The sequence below is a fragment of the Heterodontus francisci genome, chromosome 4 (assembly GCF_036365525.1).
Source record: "Heterodontus francisci isolate sHetFra1 chromosome 4, sHetFra1.hap1, whole genome shotgun sequence".
NCBI lineage: Eukaryota > Metazoa > Chordata > Chondrichthyes > Heterodontiformes > Heterodontidae > Heterodontus > Heterodontus francisci.
The window spans coordinates 7,806,101-7,829,399 of NC_090374.1; the positions used below are offsets into that span (position 1 = coordinate 7,806,101).

Here is a 23,299-nt window from a genome sequence, read left to right on the forward strand (position 1 = left end):
ATTTAATTGGAGGCAATTTCTGCTCATCCGGTGCTAGATGTTGGAAAAGTGGCCTGACAATTTAGACAGTGGAGAGGTCGAGAGAGATGGCAGTGGTGAGGTAGAGCCAGGTGTCATTAGCATACACATGGAAAACTGATGTGCTTTCGGCAAAGTAAGTACATAAGAAATAGGAGCAGGACCAAACCATACTGCTCTGTCATTCAGTACAGTCAGAGCTAATCTTCTGTCTCAATTCCACTTTCCTGCCAGCTCAACATATCCCTTGATTCCCTGCGAGACCAAAAATCTGTCTATTCCAGCCTTAAATGTATTCAACGATGGACCAACCACAACCCTCTGGGGAAGAGAATTCCAAAGATTCACAAACCTTTGAGTGAAGTAATTTCTCCTCATCTCAGTCCTGAATGATCAGCCCCTTATCCTGAGACTGTGTCCCCGAGTTCTAAATTCCCCAGCCAGAGGAAACTCTCAGTGTCTACCATGTCAAGCCCCTTCATAATCTTGAAAATTTCAATGAGAATACCTCTTATTCTTCTAAACTCCAGACAGTATGGGCCCAATTTACTTAGTCTCTCAACACAGGACAACCCCCTCATCCCAGGGACCAATCTGCGGTACCACCTTCAAGGCAAGTATATCCTTCCTTAGAAATGGAGATCAAAACTACACACTGTATTCCAGGTGTGGTCTCACCAAACCTTGAAAAGGTGTAGCAAGACATCCTTATTCTTGTACTCCAATCTGCTTGCAACAAAGGCCATTTTCTTTCCTAATTGTGAAAAGCATGATAACTTTTTTGTGTTCCTGGTACGAGTACACACAAGTCCCTCTGAACATCAATGTTTAGAAGTTACATGCCTTTAAAAAATATTCTACTCTTCTATCCTTACTACCAAAGTGAATAACCTCACATTTCCCCACTCCATCATGTTGCCCACTCACGTAACTTGTCTCTTTCCCTTTGCAGCTTCTTTGTGTCCTCCACATTCCCACCTAACTTTATACGTCAGTAAACATGGATACATTGCTCTCAGTCTCTTCGTCTAAGTCATTAATATAAATTGCAAATAGCTGAGGCCCCAGTACTAATCCTTGCGGCACCCCACTAGTCACAAACTGCCAGCTTGAAAATGCCTTGTTTATCTCTATCTCTGCTTCCTTTCCATTAACCAATCCTCTATCTATGCTAATATATCACCCCCAACTCCATGAGCCCTTATCTTGTGTAGTACTTTTTATGTGGCAACTTTTGGAAATCCAAGTATACTACATCTACTGGTTCCCCTTTATCTACCCTACTAGTTACATGCTCAAAAAACTCAATACATTTGTCAAACATGATTTCCCTTTTGTAAAACCATATTGACTTTGTCTGATCATACTGTGATATTCTAAGTACACATTTAAAACTTCCTTAATAATAGATGCCAGCATTTTCCCAATGACTGATGTTGAGATAATTGGCCTGTAGTTCCCTGTTTTCTCTCTCCTTTCTTGAATAGTGGTGTTACATTTGCTAAATTCCAATCCACTGGGACTGTTCTAGAATCAAGGGAATTTTGGAAAATGATAACCAGCACATCCACTATCTCTGTCGCTACCTTTTTTAGAACTCTAGAATGTAGGCCATCAGGTCCTGGGGAATTATTGGCTGTTAGTCCCTAAAGTTTCTCCAATACCATTTCTCTGCTGATAATTACTTTACGTGCCTCCTTCTTATTAACCCCTTGGTTACCCTCTATTTCTGGTATGTAGTTTGTGTCTTCTACTGTGAAGACAGATAAAATATTTGTTCAAAATCTCTGCCATTTCCTTATTCCCCATGATAATTTCCCTGTCTCTACCTCTAAATGACCAATGTTTATTTTAGCTTCTCTCCTTTTTATATACTTTAAAAGCTCTTATAATTCTTTTTCTATTCCACCGAGTTTACTATCATATCCTATTTTTGACCCTTTTAATCAACATTCGGATCACCCTTTGCTGTCCTAAAACTCTGCAAATCTTCAGGCTTGCTACTATTTTTGCAATATTATAAACCTCTTCTTTCAATCCAATACTATCCTTAACTTCCCTCGTAAGCCACAGATAGATCTTTCTTGCTGAGATTTTTCTTAAAATCAAATGCATTTTTGTTGAACATTTTGAATTGTTTCTTTAACTGTTTTCCACTGTTTATTTACCACCATACCTTTTAGTCTATGTACCCAATCAACCTTCGCCAGCTCTCCTCGCATACCTATGTAATTGACTTTGTTTTAAGTTTAAGATTCTTGTTTTGGACTCGACTATGTCACTCTCAAACTAAATATGGAATTCAATTATATTATGATCACTTTTTCCCCAGAGGACCTTTTATGATGAGATTACTAATTAACCATTGTCATTACACAGTGCTGGATTAAAATAGTTTTGTCTCTATTTAGTTCCACAATGTAGTTTTCAAGGAAGCTGTCACAAAAGCATTCTACAAACTCATCTTCCAGACTACCTTTGCCAATTTGTCCAGTCCATATGAAGATTAAAGTCCCCCGCAATTATTACGTTGCCTTTGTTCCAACCTCCAATAATTTCTTGTTTAATGCTCTGTCTATCGGTATAACTACTGTTAGGGGGTCTATAAACTACTCCCACCAGTGTTTTCTGACCCTTGTTATTCCTAATCTCCACCAATACTGAATCTGCTTCCTGATCCTCTGAGCCAAGATCCTTTCTCACTAATGTTTCTGTGTCATCAACCAGGGCTACCCATCCTTTTCCATTCTGTCTGTCTTTTCAAAATATCATGTGCCCTGGAATATTTATTACCCAATCTTGGTCACCTTGCAACCATGGGCTGGATTCTATGAGCTTGCCGCCGAAAAAAGTGCAAGCCGCACGCCAAAGAGCTGCCGCAATCTTAAGCACGGCTGCTCATTTAAATAGCCGGGGTGGCCCGCACCCCTCCCCCCCCAATCACGTGGAGGGGGGCGGGTTGCCTGTCCCTGGCAATGGGCACTGACGCCATTTTTAAAGGGCACTCAGCCCTGCGGGGATATTTACATATTTAAAGAGCGATCCCCCCCAGAATTACACAAATTAAGTTCCAATGCCCCTTTCCCACCCGACAATAACAACTACATGAACTATTTATCCTTCCCCCGTGCCAAAACACTTACCTTTTACATCTGACCTTCCCCTTGCCAAACTGCACGAAGTTTAAACTACAACCCTTCCCACCATCTCTACACCCATTATGCATATTTGACGCCCCTCCTCCCACCCCGCATTGACAAACTTACCTCCTCCCCCCCCCCCCCCCCCCCCCCCCTCCACCAGTGTGGCGCATCGTTTCCAAAGATGGGGACCTGAAGGCGTGGGACTGCCGGCTGCCAGGCCAAATATCGCGGTGGGGCCCTCAAGATCACGGGTGAGTGTATTTAAATTAATTAATTTTATTTATTTCAATATTCAAACTGTGGTCCCGTTGCCCAGCGGTTGAGGGGGGGGGGGGTGGTGGGGCCGCCATGGAGCCTTGCTGCCTCTGGCAGGATCGGGTCGGGCCCTGCCAGCGCGAGGTCCGTGGCGGGCCTCATCCGGGGTCATCTTCAGGCCTGGCTGCCAGGGTTCATTGGCGTCGAGGGCTGCTTAACTTCCAGCCTATGTCTCTGTAAAGGTGATTAGATCAAAACCATTTATCTCTATTTGTGCCACTAGTTCATCAATCTTATTGTAAATGCTATGTGCATTCAGATAAAGAGGCTTTAATTTTTTTTTCATCCTATTATTTGCATGGACCTTATTTACTGACACACTATTGAACTCCCTGCCTCTCCCACTCTGCTTGTTTTTACCCAAAACACTACATTGTTCTATTGCCTTGACTTTTCAGATTTCTAAATCTCCCTTCACCTGACCCCTCCCCCACTTCTTTTAGTTTAAAGCCCTATCCACAGCCCTAGTTATAGAATTCACCAGGACACTGATCCCAGCCCGGTTTAAGTGGAGCCCATCCCAATGGAACAGCTCCCTCTTTTCCCAATACCGATGCCAGTATCTCATGAATCAAACCCCTTCTTCCCACAACACTCTTAGACCACACGTTTAATTCTCCAATCTGCTTGACCCTATTATGCCCGTGGCTCAGGAAACAATCCAGAGATTATAACCTTTGAGGTTCTGCGTTTTAATTTGGACCTTAACTCCTCAAACTCTCTCAGCAGATCATTCCTAGTTCTACCTATGTCATTGGTTCCTACGTGGATCATGACAACTGGATCCTCCACCTCCTACTTCAAGTTCATCTCCAGCTGTGAGGCGATGTCCTTAACCCTGGCATGGGGCAGGCAACACAACCTTCAGGACTCCCAGTCACGGCTGCAGAGAACAGTATCTATCCCTCTAACTACACTGTCTCCATCACTACCGCATTCCTATTCACTCCCCCCACTTGAATGGCTTCCTACACCATGGAGCTATGGTCAGTTTGCCCCCCTGCGGTCCTTGTCCTCAACCACACAGGTAGCAAGTACCTCATTCCTGTTGGTCAAAATCAAGGGCTGAGGTTCCTCTATCACTATGTTGTGGATCCCCATACCTGCCTGACTCGCAGTCACACCCTCCTGTCCCTGACCATTGACCAACTCTAAAGTTCTACTATCCTCAGGGGTGTGACTGCCTTCTGGAACAAAATGTCCAAGTAACTCGCTCCCTCCCTGATGCCCTGCAATGTCTGCAGCTCGGACTCCGGCTCAACAAGTCTGATATGGTTGTCCGGGACTGCAATGCATTCCACAGATTCCTACATGTTGCAGTCACAGCAAACCACCTGCCCTGCCATGTCTGTCGAACATTATTTATTTCATTAGTTAACTAGTTACTAGTTAGTAATTTAGTAAAGTAATAAGTTACAGTCTCCTAGCTTGGAGACAAAAAAAAAACACTCATCAGCTGCTGGAGGTAAAAGAATAAAAAGCAGCCCCTCCTTCCCCCTCTGCACCGAATTCCCACTTTCACCAAATACACGACTTCAGCATTCAGTTAAACGAAGCTCTCCGTTCCCCGATCACACTGTGCTCCACACTCTGTGTAGTAGTCCTCCTAGATATGGAGCACACTCTCAGTGTCAGAACAGAATGAAATCTATTGCCTGGTACAATTCCTGCACTTCCAAGAACCACAAAGGTCAATCGATGAGCTATCTGTCCTCAATACAATTTATTTCAAATGCACTGTGGTTATAGTACATGTACAAATCTGGGAGCTGAACATGTTTTTAAACATACATGGAACATTCAACCTTGTCTGTGTGAAATTACACACCGAAATCCACAGGAGTAATATTTTTATCAATTGGGGTTAGCTTAGATCTTTGGTGTTACTAAATTTGTTTGGATGAGTTGCTCTACAGGTTTCACTAACCTGCAAATCGAGCTTCTTAAATCTGGTGAGGTTCTTGTGTGCAGATCAAGTTGCAGTGGGCCTACACAGGCTGATATTATAAAATTGTACAGCCTGACTAAATTAAAAAGGAGCCATGCCCTACTCAATGTTGTGTGGAAGGCCGTAGAGTGCCTAAAGGAAAGATCAGGTGCTGCTCCTCGAGCTTGCGTTGATGTTCACTGGAACACTGCAGCAGGCCAAAGACAGAAATGTGGGCATGAGAGCAGGGTGGTGGGGTGGTGTCATAATTGACACCGAGAATGTAAACAGACTGGTTTAGTGTCAGACAGTTGCCAGGGACGGGAATGGAGTAGGTGGCGAGGGATCAAAGATTTTGGCAGTGACATCTAATAAAGTACTTTTGACAGCCAATAAAGTACTTTGAAGTGTAGTTGACAGCCAATATGCGCACAGCAAGCTCCCACAAACAGCAATGAAGTAATGACCGGATATGCTGTTTTTAGTGACATTGGTTGAGGCATAAATATTGGTCAGGCCACCAGGGAAAACTCCCCTGTTCTAGTACTGCCAGCTGAGAGGGCAAAGCAAGTTTCACTTTAAAGTTTCATTTGAATGATGACAATGCAGCACAGCAGATTATGCACTCAGGTCTGCGCAGTCTCAGAGGTGAGAGTGTTGCTACGAAAGTACAGTCGGGACACCTAAACTGCAGAGAAATCTCATTTTCAGTAATACAAGAGCCAATCCAGCAATTCACAATGTCATCTGAAGCCTGAGGTGAGACTGTAGCCTGAAAATTCATTCAGTGGATCTTTATTGTACGTTTATGGATAAATACATCACCCCACACTCCCAGTGGTGAGCCACACTCAAAGGGGGTTTGTTTCAGAGAATCACAGCTACAGTGTTATTGTCCTAGCTCGATCCAACTATTCCTTTGAGCTCAGATCGCCACTGAGGCTTGGAGGGCCGAAGGGCCTGTTCCTGTGCTGTAATTTTCTTTGTTCTTTGAGAGTAGTGTATGCTACACTACGGGGTTTGTCGAAGACAGTTTCATTCTGCACTGTGACTGGCTTTTAATTAAAGACTTTAGGTGTTAAGGCAATAAGCAAGATCAGGGTGGGATAATCGCTGACAAGATTACAAGAAGAAGAAGAATCATCTATTCCTAAATGGAACTATCAAAGCCTACCCCTGCAGTCACCTCCCCTAAAATCACTGTTCAGTAACAACCTCCTTTCACTACACATCAACCACTCTGGGACAAGTGTGAATAAAAGTAAACGCTCCTTTCCTCTACCCTCTTCACCTCAATCACTATGGATTTATGTCACTGAGATCATTGATCTATCCACCTCATCATTCCCTTCCACGTCTCCAAGACACTGTAGCCTTGAACACCACCCCTGCAGTAACTTCTCCCTCTCCATGCTCAACCTGTACATTAGCTATTACTTCTTAACTCTAAATCTACTGCAGTCCTATTCCTGGCTCTCAAGCTAATGACAGGTGCCAACAACAACAACTTACATTTAGCTAGCACCTTTAGCTCAAGGTACTTCACAGGAGTGTTATGACACCAAGCCACATGTTATTAGGTCAGATGACCAGAAGCTTGGTCAAAGAGGTAGATTTTAAGCAACGTCTTAGAAGGAGCGGAGAGAGCAGGAGAGGTTTGGGTTGTGGGGGAGGGGGACATTCCAAAGCTTAAAATGCAGTTGCCAATGACAGAGCAATTAAAATCGGGATGTGCAAGAGAGCTGAATTGCAGTTATGCAAATATGTCGGAGGGTTGCAGGGCGAGAAGATGTTACAGAGATAGGGAGGATCGAGGCCCTGGAGGGATTTGAAAACAAGTATGAGAATTTAAAAACAAGAAGAAATAAAATCGAGGCACTGCTTGACCGGGAGCCAATGTAAGTCAGTGAGCACAGGGTGACGGGTGAACGGGATTTGGTGCGAGTTAGGGCACACGCAGCATAATTCCGGATGACCTTAAGTTTACGGAATAGTCAAGTCTGGAGGTAACAAAAGCGCAACACGACCAATTACCGCCCCATCAGTCTACTCTCAATCATCAGTAAAGTGATGGAAGGTGTCAGGAACAGTGCCATCAAGCGGCACTTGCTTAGCAACAACCTGCTCAGTGATGCTCAGTTTGGGTTCCGCCAGGGCCACTCAGCTCCTGACCTCATGACTGCCTTGGTTCAAACATGGACAAAAGAGCTGAACTCAAGAGGTGAGGTGAGAGTGACTGCCCTTGACATCAAGGCAGCATTTGACCGAGTATGGCATCAAGGAGCCCTAGCAAAACTGAGGTCAATGGGAATCAGGGGGAAAACCCTCCGCTGGCTGGAGTCATACCTAGCGCAAAGGAAGATGCTTGTGGTTGTTGGAGGTCAATCATCTGAGCTCCAGGACATCACTGCAGGAGCTCCTCAGGGTAGTGTCCTAGGTCCAACCATCTTCAGCTGCTTCATCAATGACCTTCCTTCAATCATAAGGTCAGAAGTGGGGATGTTCGCTGATGATTGCACAATGTTCAGCACCATTCGTGACTCCTCAGATACTGAAGCATTCTGTGTAGAAATGCAGCAAGATATGGACAATATCCAGGCTTGGGCTGATAAGTGGCAAGTAACATTCGTGCCACACAAGTGCCAGGCAATGACCATCTCCAACAAGAGAGAATCTAATCATCTCCCCTTGACAGTCAGCAGCATTACCATCGCTGAATCCCCCACTATCAACATCCTAGGGGTTACCATTGACCAGAAACTGAACTGGAGTAGCCATATAAATACCGTGGCTACAAGAGCAGGTCAGAGGATAGGAATCCTGAGGCGAGTAACTCACCTCCTGACTCCCCAAAGCCTGTCCACCATCTACAAGGCACAAGTCAGGAGTGTGATGGAATACTCTCCACTTGCCTGGATGGGTGCAGCTCCAACAACACTCAAGAAGCTCGACACCATCCAGGACAAAGCAGCCTGCTTGATTGGCACCCCATCTACAAACATTCACTCCCTCCACCACTGACACACAGTGGCAGCAGTGTGTACCATCTAGAAGATGCACTGCAGCAATGCACCAAGGCTCCTCAGACGGCACCTTCCAAACCCGTGACCTCTACCAACTAGAAAGACAAGGGCAGCAGATGCATGGGAACACCACCACCTGCAAGTTCCCCTCCAAGTCACACACCATCCTGACTTCACTGTCACTGGGTCAAAATTCTGGAACTCCCTTCCTAACAGCACTGTGGGTGTTCCTACCCCACATGGACTGCAGCGGTTCAAGAAGGCAGTTCACCACCACCTTCTCAAGGGCAATTAGGGATGGGCAATAAATGCTGGCCTGGCCAGCGATGCCCACATCCCATGAATGAATTAGGCGGTCTTAGTGACGGTGTGGATATGTCGCCAGAAGCTCATTTCGGGGTCAAAAATGACACCAAGATTGAAAGCAGTTGGTTTCAACTTCAGACTGTCGTCAGCCAGTTCAATTCAGTCCAAGTTATATCAACTAACAGCTGCGTGCACTGTACACAGCAAAGGCTATGGCCCCAACTGCTGTAGTGCTGAAGACTTGTACTCCAGAACTAGCCATTCTCTTAGACAAACAGTTCCAACATATCTACAACACTGGTATCTACCTGCAGTGTGTCTAGTTCACAGAAGGCAGGACAAATCCAATTATTGTCCTATCAGTCTACTCCTAATTATCAGCAAATTGATGGAAAAGATTGTCAACAGTGCTCTCAACCTGCTCACCAATGCTCAGCCTGGGTTTGGTCAGAACCACTTGGCTCCAGACTTCTCTATCGCTTTGGCCCAAACTGTTATTCGTCTATCACTTGGATGTTAATTGTATTCAGGTGATGGGTATTAGCTGGGGACTCACCTGTGCTCATTTGAATAGCAGCGGACTGAAAGAGGGGTTTTGTGTTGAAGGTGCACGGTTTATAATATATATGTAATATGTATTATGTAATATGTACATATGTAATATGTATGTTATAATATGTATCTCTGTAAATAAAAGTGTAAGTGAATGAAGACAGGCTGCAGTATTCCATCCTTCACCACCTGGCTATCTGAACTTTGACAGAAAAGCATAGCTCCAAAAAAACTCAAGAAGTTCAACATTACCCAGGACAAAGCAGCCCGCTTGATTGGCACCCCATTTATCAACATTCACTCCCTTCACCACCAATGCACAGTGGCAGCAGTGCGTACCATGTACAAGATGCACTGCAGCAATACACCAAGGCTCCTTCAGCAACATCTGCCAAACCTCAGGCCTCTATAAACCAGAAGGACAAGCCTTGCCAGCAACACTCACATCCCTAGAATTCACAAGAAAATTAACATATCAATGGTTCATTTGCTTCCCTTCATCATTACCATGAGCAGCCCTCCTCAAAAAATTAAACCTTGACACTTCCAACTACTGTCCCACCTCCAACACCCCCCCCCCTCCTTTCTTCAAAATAATCTTCAACAGCACCCACAATTACTAACACCAAGGACAAGGGCAGCAAATGCATGGGAACACCACCACCTGCAAGTTCCCCTCCAAGTCACACACCATCCTGACTTGGAACTATATCGCCGTTCCTTCACTGTCGCTGGGTCAAAATCCTGGAACTCCCTTCCTAACAGCACCGTGGGTGTACCTACCTCACATGGACTGCAGTGGTTCAAGAAGGCAGCTCACCACCACCTTCTCAAGGGCAATTAGAGATGGGTAACAAATGCTGGCCTGGCCAGTGACGCTCACATCCCATGAATGAATAAATTCTTGACATAATATGCAAGTACATTTTAAGTTTGTTTGGTTCAACGTGCTTCCCACCCTTACTGCTCATTCCAACTCCCTTCTTGGCCATTGTCTTGCGTTGAACCTTTTTGCAATCTCAGTCCTGTCCAGCTAACATTTGCACTTCAGATTCCAGCAACTCTCCATCATAACATTGCCTATCACAACCCCGCCAGCACAGAAACCCATCATCACCTCCACAATGCTCATTTTTAATTCGACCACTTGGAGTGAAAAGCGGTCGGGTCCCAGATGGCATGGTGACCTCTGCCAGGTTATTGTCCAGACAGGCAGGATCCAAATTATCTCACCTCCTTCAGAATCCCCTCAAAACTCGTCTCTTCAATCAAGTTTACGGTCAGCCTTCCTAACCTCTCCTTGCACACTGAATCAAGACAGATTTAGTTTTAGTTTAGTTTAGTGATACAGCACTGAAACAGGCCTTTCGGCCCACCGAGTCTGTGCCGACCATCAACCGCCCATTTATACTAATCCTACACTAATCCCATATTCCTACCACATCCCCACCTGTCCCTATATTTCCCTACCACCTACCTATACTAGTGACAATTTATAATGGCCAATTTACCTATCAACCTGCAAGTCTTTGGCTGTGGGAGGAAACCGGAGCACCCGGAGGAAACCCACGCAAACACAGGGAGAACTTGCAAACTCCACACAGGCAGTACCCAGAATTGAACCCGGGTCGCTGGAGCTGTGAGGCTGCGGTGCTAACCACTGCGCCACTGTGCTGTCTTTGTAGAAACATTTTTGTTTAGGGCACCATCCATTGTCAGTAAAACTCATTTTGTTCACTAAAGAAACGGGACAGGAGCCAGACTGAAGCACAACACTGCAACACATGTCATGACCATTGTGATTGGAGGGGGACTCCCCTCCTCTCCCCTCCCAAACACACAAAACAACCAAACTTCACCAAATCCACCCTCCTCAAACAGACGGAAACCCCTTTAAGTATTGTCAGTCAGTCTCTTCCAGAATTCCAGCAAAATTGCTTTTTTTTTTAAAAGGTTCCCAAAGTTGCCAGTAAAACACAACACTTGAAAAAGAAATGGCGACAGAAAGGGGGCAAAAAAAAGGGCTGATAATTGCAGACAGATGTGCAGAGCAACTGCAGGTCCGAATGCACTGATTTGAATTCAGAATAGTAAAATCAGAGCAGTTTTTATCTTTTATTAAATACACAAGGCTGTGCACAGGCTCATTCCACATTCAGAGCAGAACCAGCACAGGGGGAAGGGGAAAAATTACACAGGATCTGTCACATTCAGACACATTCTGCCCCAATGTGTGGACAGGGTTTGTCCCTACCTGGAGGCTCCAGCTGTTCCGGGCTGGGCTGGGCTGCGCTTGTCTCGGCAGGACAGGAGGCTGCTGTCGAATGGTTTCTCTCTCTCTCTCTCTCTTGCCCCTGTGCCTGGAAGAATCTCCTGTCTTCACCCCCAGGACAGAGCTCCAGTGGGAAAGCCTGGGATCAGGCGTTGAGCGGCTGCCGAGCCTCGCTGCTTCCCAGGCAGGGAGTCCATGGGCCGGAGCTCAGCTTGTGGAGTGACAGGAGGTGGCTCCGCATTCCCCAGCAAACCTACCGGCCACTCAGTCTCTGTCTCTGTCTCTCTCTCCCTCAGCCCAATGCAAACTGACAGTCAGCGCAAAATCTCAAAGTTAAAAGCCCAGCCTGTACGAATGCGCCCTCTGTGCACACAGTAACCACTCTGCAAAGGCAAAGGCAGGGATAGATCACAGCGCAGGCAGGATTGAGAACCTGGACACAATCAACTCCAGAAATCAGGAGCCAGCTCTCGGCTTTTTGAAATCCAAAGCAACAATGGAATGAAATACGCACAGAACAAGCAAGCCCAGGCACAACCCGGAACTAATAGCACTTAGAAATCCCATTCCACCAACATAACAACATTCACTGCGAGGGGACATTTCCCCAAGTGTCTGATCCCCAAATTCCAGCCTGACTCTGGGAGAGCGGGGATCAGAATCCCACTACTGATCTCCACAACCACATTCCCGAGATGTGCCCCTGTTGATGCACCAGGGATGCTAATGTGCAAAATTGCCCCAGTCTGAGAGGGACCTCGGAATATTTACCGACAGAATCCCAAAGGACGCTAGAAATTCAAGTTGGTTTGGTTGTAGAAAGACAAATTATGAATTTGATATTGACGATAATTATTGTAACTTGGGAGAGGGACTGACTGGAGACACTCACTGCACCTGAAATCTAGTAATGTTAAGTTTATAAAAAAACATTACAGATGAGTTTTTGTTTCAACAAATATTAAAGGGACAGAGATGACTTTATTGGGAGTGAATGCACTAACAGTGCATTTGTTTTTGCTCATTCGCAGTGACAATGTAACTTAGCGCGATCCACCACAGGTATTCCAGCTATCAGTCAACTCAACTCAAGGAGTCAGCTCACCTGCCGTCCTGTTCCTGTCCCAATGTTTCTCTATGTTGACCGTGTCCTGACTGAGTTCAGGCTATGAACATTGACCTGATATCAGCCAGAACAACACGTACTTCCAGGGCTTTCCCTTCTGATTGGCTCAGATCAATGTTACCAGCTCAGCAGGCCCTGTACTAGCTCTTAGCAGAAATGCCAACTATTAAACAGAAATAGATACAAGTTACAACACACAAACAGGCCATTCAGCCCCACTAGTCCCAGTCGGTGTTCACCCTCCACACAATCACATTCATCCCTCCTGTTCCCAATATCCCTTCAACCATTTCTCCAATCTGATCTTGAACACTGACAGTTTCTGCCTCAAAATCTCACATTTAATGTTGGATCTACAGCTCCTTATTTTAGACCCCTATTAGAAACAATCTGCTTCCATCTACCCTGTCCCGTTCTTTCATAATTTTAAACGTTCTATCATATCACCCCCATAATCAAGTCTTCCCTTTTATTGGGGTTATTTCTTCTTGTTCTTTTCTGTCCCGGTCTGGGTGCCACACTTCAGGAAGAATGTGGAGGCATGAGAGAGGGCGCAGAAAAGATTCAGGAGAATGGTTCCAAGGATGAGGAACTTCAGTTACAGGGATAGATTGGAGAAGATGGAGTTATTTTCCTTGGGGAAGAGAAGGCTGGGAGGTGATTTGATAGAGGTGTTCAAAATCATGAGGGGTCTGGACAGAGTAGATAGAGAGAAACTGTTCCCATTGGTGGAAGGATCCAGGAGCAGAGGACACTGATTTAAGATGATTGGCAAAGAACCAACAGCGACATGAGGAAAACTGTTTCACACAACGAGTGTTTAGGATCTGGAATGCACTGTCTGAGAGTGTGGTGGAGGCAGATTCAATCATGGCTTTCAAAAGAGAATTGAACAATTATCTGAATCAAAAACATTTGCAGGGCTACGGGGAAAAGGCAGGGGAGAGGGACTAGGCGAGTTGCTCTTGCAAAGAGCTGGCACAGACACGATGGGCTGAGTGGCCTCCTTCTGTGCTGTAACCATTTTACAATTTGAGTATTGCTGAAAACAGAGACATTTTGTCAAAGCTTTTCATCTTGCACTCATCAGCACAATTTGCAAGAATACCAATGGAAGGAAAAGCAACAAATTTATACTGTATGAGAAGAGAGTACTGATTGGTTGGCAAGTGAACTCTGATTGGTAGTTGCCATGGAGAGTGCACCAGTTTATGGTGACTGACAGTTAACTGCCAAGACTTTCTTTGCAATCTAAACCAAGCAGCTTGACTCTGATTGGTCAAGGCATTGCCCTGAGGAATGAACCAGTGAATGGCTGTCACTTATTTTGTTTAGCTAAAACAGGTACAATGTGTGTACATGTTCTTTCTGTCTGCAAAGAACAGGGCCCTGTGTATTAATATATGTAGCTTCCAGTATGCGCAAATGCACCACACTGCGAGCCCTACTGACAATCTTAGATTGGTTGTCAGCGTAATTCTTAGCACACTGAGGATTATTTAGCAAATGGTGTCCAATCGCAGAATCACATCTAGTGTTGGACACTGTGTTTTGAGTTTTGCAAGCATGGGCTGGTTGGGTACGGCCCGTACCTTGCCCATTGCAAACAGTGGAAGGGATATGTGTTTGATATGATCCACCGGTCTTTGAGATTTACAGCCTATATACCTAGAATCACACTGGCATTGAAATTCAGATATCACATTATTCATTTGTGTGATAGATAGGACGTCTTTTTGGTGCGCAGGAGCAACATGCGTGATGTTCGCCACTAACAGGTGCTGCTGTCACTTGCACACATGCATAAAAGAGGCAGATAGAGGAGGAAATAGGAAGATGACTTTCAGTGCGGGGGAGGGGGGGTGGTGGTGGCGGGGGAGGTTATGATAAACCTGTTGAATTCTCTTGGAAATCAAGTTCTCGATGGATGCAGGCCTGAGATAATTGTAGATTTATCCCTTGATTGAAGGTTCCATTGAAGATGGTGGGTTACCTCTAGCTATCACTGCTGTGTACTTTAGATGTCGGATTCTTCAGCAGGGCTGGTGTGCATTCTGGCTTGGCTGGAACACCAGCTGTTAGGATGTTGTTTCTCTCTCCCTCTCTCTCCTCCCCTCTGGCTGTCTTTTGTTAAGGTAAATCTGTTATCTCTCACCTCCTATTAGGAGACACTCTGGTTTCTTCCCCATGGTGATCGCACAATGGCCCAGGACATGGCTGTTTCACATCTCCTTTGTTTCAGAAGAAGACATTCAATTCTGGAATGTTTTAGGATAGGTGTAGGATGGGTTCAATTGGCACCTCTTAGCTTTGAAGATTTGTCCTTTGTCAGACAGTTTGGATATACAAAAGGCCAATCTCTTTTCCTTCGGTGGCCATTTTGGACCATTGTTCATTTTTTTCAAAACAAAGGTTCATTTTTTTAAAGACAATGTCTGTTTTCCATAACTCTTCAGAGTTAGTCCATGATTGTTGTATCATCACACTTCCGGTGTGTGTGACACAGATAATAAATGACCTGAATATTGAAATCAAATGCAAGCTTGTAAAATTTCTGATGACACTAAAATGGAAAGTGGTGACAGAGGAGACAGCATGGATTGACAGAAGGATTTAGATTGGCCAAGCAGTCGGACAGACACCAATATATTTGAAGTCTTGCTCATTGGACAAAAATATTTATTCGTGGGCATGCAAAAAATGAACATAAGAACATAAATAGGAGTAGGAGTAGGCCATACAGTTCCTTAAGCCTGTTCCGCAATTCAATAATTCCATGGCTGATCTGATCTTAGCCTCAGTTCCTCTTTCCCATAACCCTCGACTCCCCTAAAGTTGAAAAATCTGTCTATTTCAGCCTTGAATATATTCAATGACTCAGTCTCCACTGCTCTCTGGGTGTGTCCAGTGTCAAGGACTTGTATTTTTTTTCTGCTCAGATTTAAAAAAACTGCGTGTGCCTTAAGACTGTTAAAAAAACAGTGTACCTTTAAGGGAGGAAAACATTCTGGAGAGACAGTGCACCACAGCTGCATTTTGGTTACCCTGAGCAACAGCAGGTCACAGGGTAGGATGTGTCCATTTTGACTGTGTGTGGACCTGGAAGAGACTGGTTTGAAGCAATTGGTTCTGAGAGATGTGCAGCGAGCAATTGAAAAGAAAAGGAGCAGTTCTATTTTCTCTCAAGAAAAATTCTATAAAGCTACAAGCTAAGTTAATTCCCTGAATAAGGAATAAAAGTTTTTCTTTTTCAAAAACTTATTTGTATTGCTGTGCTCATCATTTAAAGAACTGTTTAATGCTACTGCAGCTGAACTGTTTGCCTATCAAGAACAGAATATTTTCATCAAATCCAGATAAAGACTTCACTTATCTTCACTTTAGAAGACTCCATTCACCAGGAATGTAAAATGCAGACTTTCTCATTTTTATGTATTCTTAACAGACAGATAATCGGAAAAACTATCTTTTAAAAAGCAATTAATTGTAGTTTTTGAATGTGTGTGAATGCGGGTGTTAGATTAAATTGGTAAGTTCTAAGGTCTTTAGACATAGGTTAATCTTAATAGTGTTTAAGATTTAGTTTTTTAATAAATAGTTAATTTGCTGTTGTCTAAAGATACCTGGTTTGGTCTGTTTCATTCTGGGGATACTAGAGTGTTTAATTTGGCTGTTTTTCCGATTTTGGTAAAAAAATAATAAATATGCTGCGACCTGTGGAGTGACGGGACTGCATTAACAGTGTATTACTGCTGCCGCGGTCTTAACACCAGGTAAATTACTCCATTTTTGATGTGTCGAATGTCTACCAAGGCAGGTATCTCTCCAAAAAGCTCAACATTGGTATTTGAGTTTTCCAGGAATATGAACCAGCTAAATGAGGGAACTCAGAAAGATAGAAAACTACACCTCCCAGGATGTATCTGTTTTATGATTGATAGCAGCTTGTATTTCTATGGCTCCTTTAGAATAATGGAACGTCCCAAGCAATGTTTCCTGTAAGCTGCATGGCCACCCCTGTGCAGACTGCACACAAGTTGGCCTCTTTAAGTTGCTGCGCTTGTGCAGCTGCACAAAATTACTGAAAGGGGCTGCACACTTAAATAAATCAGCCACGCATTCCAAAAGAAATTTAGAAGGTACATTGAGCCCTAGATGCATCAGAGAGGAGAGAACAGGCAGACAACCCCGATGCTGCCCGGAACTGCACAAGAAAACCTTTAAAGCTACTGAGAGAATGAGCTAGGGAGAGGTTTAGGGAGGGAATTCCTGGAAGTATGAGTAAAATAGCTGAAGGTCTTTGCTCCCTTGAATGTGCAATATGAGAGGGTGATGATCAGTCTATTGAATGGACAGGAGGAGAGGTCGGAGAAGGTTGCAAAGCTACGGTGGGGTTAGGCATAGGATTTTAATGACAAGGAGGGTGATTTTCACTGCATACTTTAGATGCCAAAGAGGTGACCAATATAGGGTCTTAAACTGAAATACCAGTTTATCCCCCGTTTAGTACAAGACTTATCTTGATAATGGAGTTGAAGCCAGCACTAGGACCGGCTGCTTGGAGGTTTGTTAAACAACTGATTGCCGATGCCTGTTATCACTTATTAAAGAAGCTACACAGCATTTTGGTGGCTAGTGCTTCCAATGATGGCCTCTCCTAACAGTGGTCAGCTGTTTGGAAGGAAACACGGTACAGATGTCAATTTGACGTGCTACTTAGAGGGTTGCTCCCCACTTCATGGAGCTGTGAGACGGATCTCTGAAACACATTATGAAATTATGTAAGAACGTTGTCAAAGCTTCACCAATACCCAAACAACATTTATTCTGTAAATTCTCTCAGGGCTTCACATGAAAAGATTAAGAGCTGTGCTGCTCTGTCTTATTGGGCACTTTACCAGGAGAAAGGAAGTGCTTTGACACAGCATCTTGCTAGGGGTCCGCCTTAGTTTGCAGTTGGAATGGGAGAAGGACATAAGGCCAGAGAGAGCAGCACAAGCTGCTGCAGGAGAAAGGAACAGATTGCAAGGTGGACTCCTTCCCTATGGGGTACAGGATATTCCTCCTCCTCTGCACCTCCTCTACTAGGACCTCCAGTGCTGCATCCAAGACCAATTCGCCCTTTCACTCAGTCCCCCAGCCATTCTGCAACCAGAGCGCTCCACACTTTCAGTGTAAGTGGATGCGACGAGCCGACATATGCTGCTCGACAAAAATGACATTGAATCACCACTTGAGTGCTAAACTGACAGATGTCTGTTTAACACTTGCAGGCAAACTCAGGTTCTGGTAATCAGCAATTTGGACCATAATGCGTGTGACATCCAGACATTCAAACAAGCTAGTCTCATTAATCCAGACCTACTTAGTGGCTGCTTTCAGCCTTTATCCAGAACAAGCCCGAAGGACAATGATTTTGTATTCATCCCTTGCCATAGAGAAAATGAAAATGTGAGGACTGTTGTGATGCAGAGTGAAAATGGTACATGATAAGAGATCAAGGTCCCAGAGGAAGCCATTCAAGAAATGAAGTTGATGTAAGAGATGGGAATCAATTTCGCAGAGGTGAAAAGAAACATTCGAGTTGATGAATAGTATCTCGATTCAGCTCTGTGTTGAAATGGCCATTGACATTACACAGGGGTGAATTTTATACTCTCCCCCGCAGCGGGTTTGGAGATGGGGAGAGTGTACGATCGGGTGGGATGGTGGCAGGAACCCCTCCCCCCCACCATCCTTCCTCCGTGAATGGCCTTTCTGTCGCACTGCCAACTGAGGCCCTTAGCTGGGCAATTAACCCCAATTAAGGGCTTCATCCCACCGCCACCACAATTACCCGTGTGGTGGGTGGACCTGTTGCCACAAGGGAAGCACAGCACGAGAAACCGTGTGGGCTGCTTCCCAGCTCTGGGATTGAGTGGGGTGGAAACCCTCATTAAAGGGCACTCAGTGCCTGAATGAGGGACCTGACACCTGGCATCGGGAAGGGGTGGGTGGGGGAGAGGCCTACTGAGAACCACCTCCAGGACTTTCTGCTGACAACCCTCCCCCCACCATCCCCCTTAACCTCCACCCCACGAGACTTCTCACACCCTGACCTACCTGAGGCCTGATTCCAGCGACACTCATCGGCCTCCAGTAGGCGCAGGTGCTGCAGCTGCCAGTCTCTGATTTGCCAACAGCTCTCCAAGGGTGGGACTTCTGGTGACAGGGTCCTTGATCCCGCAGAAGGCCTGCCACTGTCTACTTAAGTGCCTGATTGGTATTTAACTCGGCCAGTCTTACGGAGAAGAGGCAACGCGAGATCTCAGTGTCAGTTCCTCTGGACATCCAGACCCCTGCCACCAGGATAACATTCCAGCCTACAGTGTCTGTTTTAGTAAAGTGAGTATCTTTAGAAGGAGAGTCAGAGCGAGTGTACAAATTTTTGTTTGAGTAAAATCAGATGGATTCAGCTTTCCCAGTGTTCAATTTGAAAAAGTTCTGGCCCAACCATCTTCAGCTGTTTCATCAATAACCTTCCCTCCATCACCAGGTCAAAGGTGGGGATATTCATTGATGATTGCACAGTGTTCAGCACCATTCGAGACTCCATCTTCGGCCAGAAGTGCCGACTGGATGATCCATCTCGGCTTCCTCCTGAAATCCCCAGCATCACAGATGTCAGGCTTCAGCCAATTCGATTCACTCCACGTGATATCAAGAAACGACTGAAGGCACTGGATTATTTATTTAGAGATACAGCACTGAAACAGGCCCTTCGGCCCACCAAGTCTGTGCCGACCATCAACCACCCATTTATACTAATCCTACACTAATCCCACATTACTACCACATCCCCACCTATATTCCCCTACCACCGACCTATACTAGGGGCAATTTATAATGGCCAATTTACCTATTAACCTGCAAGTCTTTTGGCTGTGGGAGGAAACCAGAGCACCCGGAGGAAACCCACGCAGACACAGGGAGAACTTGCAAACTCCACACCGGCAGCACCCAGAATTGAACCTGGGTCACTGGAGCTGTGAGGCTGCGGTGCTAACCACTGCACCACTGTGCCGCAAAGGCTATGGGCCCTGACAATATTCCGGCAATAGTACTGGAGACCTGTGCTCCAGGACTTGCTGCACCCCTAGCTAAGCTGTTCCAGTACAGCTACAACACTGGCATCTGTACTGTCCTGTACGCAAAAAGCAGGACAAGTCCAACCCGGCCAATTACGGCCCCATCAGTCTACTCCCGATCATCAGTAAAGTGATGGAAGGTGTCGTCAACAGTGCTACCAAGTGGTACTTGCTCAGCAAGTGGGAGGTGGTGGTGTAGTGGTAATGTCACTGGATGAGTAACCCAGAGACCCAGGCTATTGCACTGGGGTCATGGGTTCAAATTGCAACATGGCAGATGGTGAAATCTGAATTCAATTAATCTGGGAATTAATAAAGCTAGTCCAATAGTGACCATGAAACCATTGTCAATTGTTGTAAATACTCATCTGGTTCACTAATGTCCTTCAGGGAAGGAAATCTGCTGTCCTTACCTGGTCTGGCCGACATGTGACTCCAGACCCACAGCAATGTGGTTGACTCTTAAAAAATGCCCTCCGAAATGGCCTAGCAAGCCACTCAGTTCAAGGACAATTAGGGATGGGCAATAAATGCTGACCTAGTCAGTGATGCCCACATCCCACAAAAAATCACATGAAAAAAAACCTGCTCACCGACGCTCAGTTTGACTTCTGCCAGGGCCACTCAGCTCCTCACCTCATTACAAACATGGACAAATGAGCTGAACTCCAGAGGTGAGGTGAGAGTGACTGCCCTTGACATCAAGGCCACATTTGACCGAGTATGGCATCAAGGAGCACTAGCAAAGCTGAAGTCAATGAGAATCAGGGGGAAAACTCTCCGCTGGTTGGAGTCATACCTAGCACAAAGGAAGATGGTTGTGGTTGTTGGAGGTCAGTCATCTCAGTCGCAGGGCATCACTGCAGGAGTTCCTCAGGGTAGTGTCCGAGGCCCAACCATCTTCAGCGGCTTCATCAATGACCTTCCTTCAATCATAAGGTCAGAAGTGGGGATGTTCGCTGATGATTGCACAATGTTCAGCACCATTCGTGACTCCTCAGATACTGAAGCAGTCCGTGTAGAAATGCAGCAAGAGCTGGACAACATCCAGGCTTGGGCTGATAAGTGGCAAGTAACATTCGTGCCACATAAGTGTCAGGCAATGACTATCTCAAACAAAAGGAATCTAACCATCTCCCCTTGATGTTCAATGGCATTATCATCGCTGAATCCCCCACTATCAACATCCTGGGGTTTACCAATGACCAGAAACTGAACTGGAGTAGCCATATAAATACCGTGGCTACAAGAGCAGGCCAGAGGCTTGTAAATCACCTCCTGACTCCCCAAAGCCTATCCATCATCTAAAAGGCACAAGTCAGGAGTGTGATGGAATACTCTCCTCTTACCTTGATGGTTACAGCCCGAACAACACTCAAGAAGGTTGACACCATCCAGGACAAAGCAGTCTGCTTGATTGGCACCCCATCTACAAACATTCAGTCTCTCCACCAATGACACACAATGGCAGCAGTGTGTACCAAGGGTCCTTAAACAGCACCTTCCAACCCCCGTGACCTCTACCACCTAGAAGGACAAGGACAGCAGATGCATGGGAACATCACCACATGTAAGTTCCCCTCCAAGTCACACACCATCCTGACTTGGAACTATATTGCCGTTCCTTCACTGTCGCTGGGTCAAAATCCTGGAACTCCCTTCCTAACAGCACTGTGGGTGTACCTACCCCACATGGACTGCAGCGGTTCAAGAAGGCAGCTCACCACCACCTTCTCAAGGGCAATTCACAATGGGCAATAACTGCTGGCCTAGCCAGTGACGCCCACATCCCATGAACAGTGCGGCACAGTGGCGCAGTGGTTAGCACCGCAGCCTCACAGCTCCAGCGATCTGGGTTCAATTCTGGGTGCTGCCTGTGTGGAGTTTGCAAGTTCTCCCTGTGTCTGCATGGGTTTCCTCTGGGTGCTCCGGTTTCCTCCCACAAGCCAAAAGACTTGCAGGTTGGTAGGTAAATTGGCCATTATAAATTGCCCCGAGTGTAGGTAGGTGGTAGGGAAATATAGAGACAGGTGGGGATGTGGTAGGAATATGGGATTAGTGTAGGATTAGTATATATGGGTGGTTGATGGTCGGCACAGACACGGTGGGCCGAAGGGCCTGTTTCAGTGCTGTATCTCTAAACTAAACTAAATATAAAAAACTCTTCACACAGACTAAAAGCTGACCTCACCTTGCCTGAGTTCAGATGACTTCAATGTTTTTGCAACACTCTCTGTTCAGATCCCTTATTTACTGGGATCAAAGAGTAACATATCTGCCAGGAGCAGTTGTTCATCAGTTTCTTAAAGCTGTCTGTGCATTATGTATCTGCAACTTACACAAACCAAATCACTCAAGGAGGGTGAGGTGCAGGACTACTCCTCTTGAGGCCACTGCTTTGGGGCCTTATTCAATGAAGTACTGGCAGAAAGGGTGGTTCCCTCTGGATATCAGAGGCAACCTCCAGTACAGGTGAATGCATATAATGCCGAGAAGTGGCAATGCAGGTGAATGTTTTTTTACATATGGATTGAACATGGCAATAAAGCAGAAAGAACTTCCAGGACTCAGGAAATTGATAAACTAAGTGTCCTCACATTTTGTTAGCAAGGAGTTTAATGGATAGAGCTAAGAAATAAGAAGATTTTTGTATAAAGCCTAGTGTGTATCACATGCTGTCAAACAGTGGGCATGGCACAGGGTGTCAGATCTGGGGTCCAGGCTGCTTCCCTTGCATGGACACCTGTAGCATTCATCTACCATAACTTTGGTGTTAAGAGTGTACTTTCCAAAGGCTGCCCTCCAGATTTTAATAAACTTTCAATCCCATTTTAATACCTTGGTATTTATCCAAGAAAGACAAATAAAGTAGTTCTTTTGATCTGAAATCCCATTCTCAATGGAACATGCATCATTATATGATTTTATGCAACATTCCTTGGTAAATAATTGATGAATTTATCAAGAATGTGGCCTCCACACCAGTTCTGTGCAGAAGACAGTTCATGAGGTTACTGCGGCACAAATTTCCAGGTTTCAATCGGGTGTGTTCACCATCAACTTCACAGCATTTGTTTCTGTTGCCCATTTTTAACACACTGTTCCCAGGCCAAGAGGTGAAGCTGCTTCCCAACCCAGACCTTTGTCAATTTCCCTCTACAACCTTTTTTGGCCTCCTTGTCTCGAGAGACAATGGGTAAGCGCCTGGAGGTGGTCAGTTGTTTGTGGAGCAGCGTCTGGAGTGGCTGTAAAGGCTAATTCTAGAGTGACAGACTCTTCTACAGGTGCTGCAGATAAAATTGGTTGTCGGGGCTGTTACACAGTTGGCTCTCCCTTTGCAATTCTGTCTTTTTTCCTGCCAACTGCTAAGTCTCTTCGACTCGCCACGCTTTAGCCCCGCCTTTATGGCTGCCCGCCAACTCTGGCGATCGCTGGCAACTGACTCCCACGACTTGTGATCAATGTCACAGGACTTCATGTCGCGTTTGCA

At 45.4% G+C, this 23,299-nt stretch overlaps 1 protein-coding gene across 3 annotated transcripts in view; it reads right to left on the minus strand.

Annotated features, from left to right (window-relative positions):
• Positions 1 to 12,718, minus strand: part of LOC137368877 (growth hormone receptor-like) — a 255,252-nt gene extending 242,534 nt beyond the window's left edge. Inside the window, exon 1 of one of the 3 annotated variants that reach the window (XM_068029108.1) lies at positions 12,662 to 12,718. The gene's annotated coding sequence lies outside the window, so the exon portion shown is untranslated. Of the gene's footprint in view, positions 1 to 11,538; positions 12,019 to 12,661 lie in introns of those variants that run through there. The other 2 variants (XM_068029109.1, XM_068029107.1) reach the window with 2 other exon arrangements.
• Between the last annotated feature and the right edge of the window lie 10,581 nt (positions 12,719 to 23,299).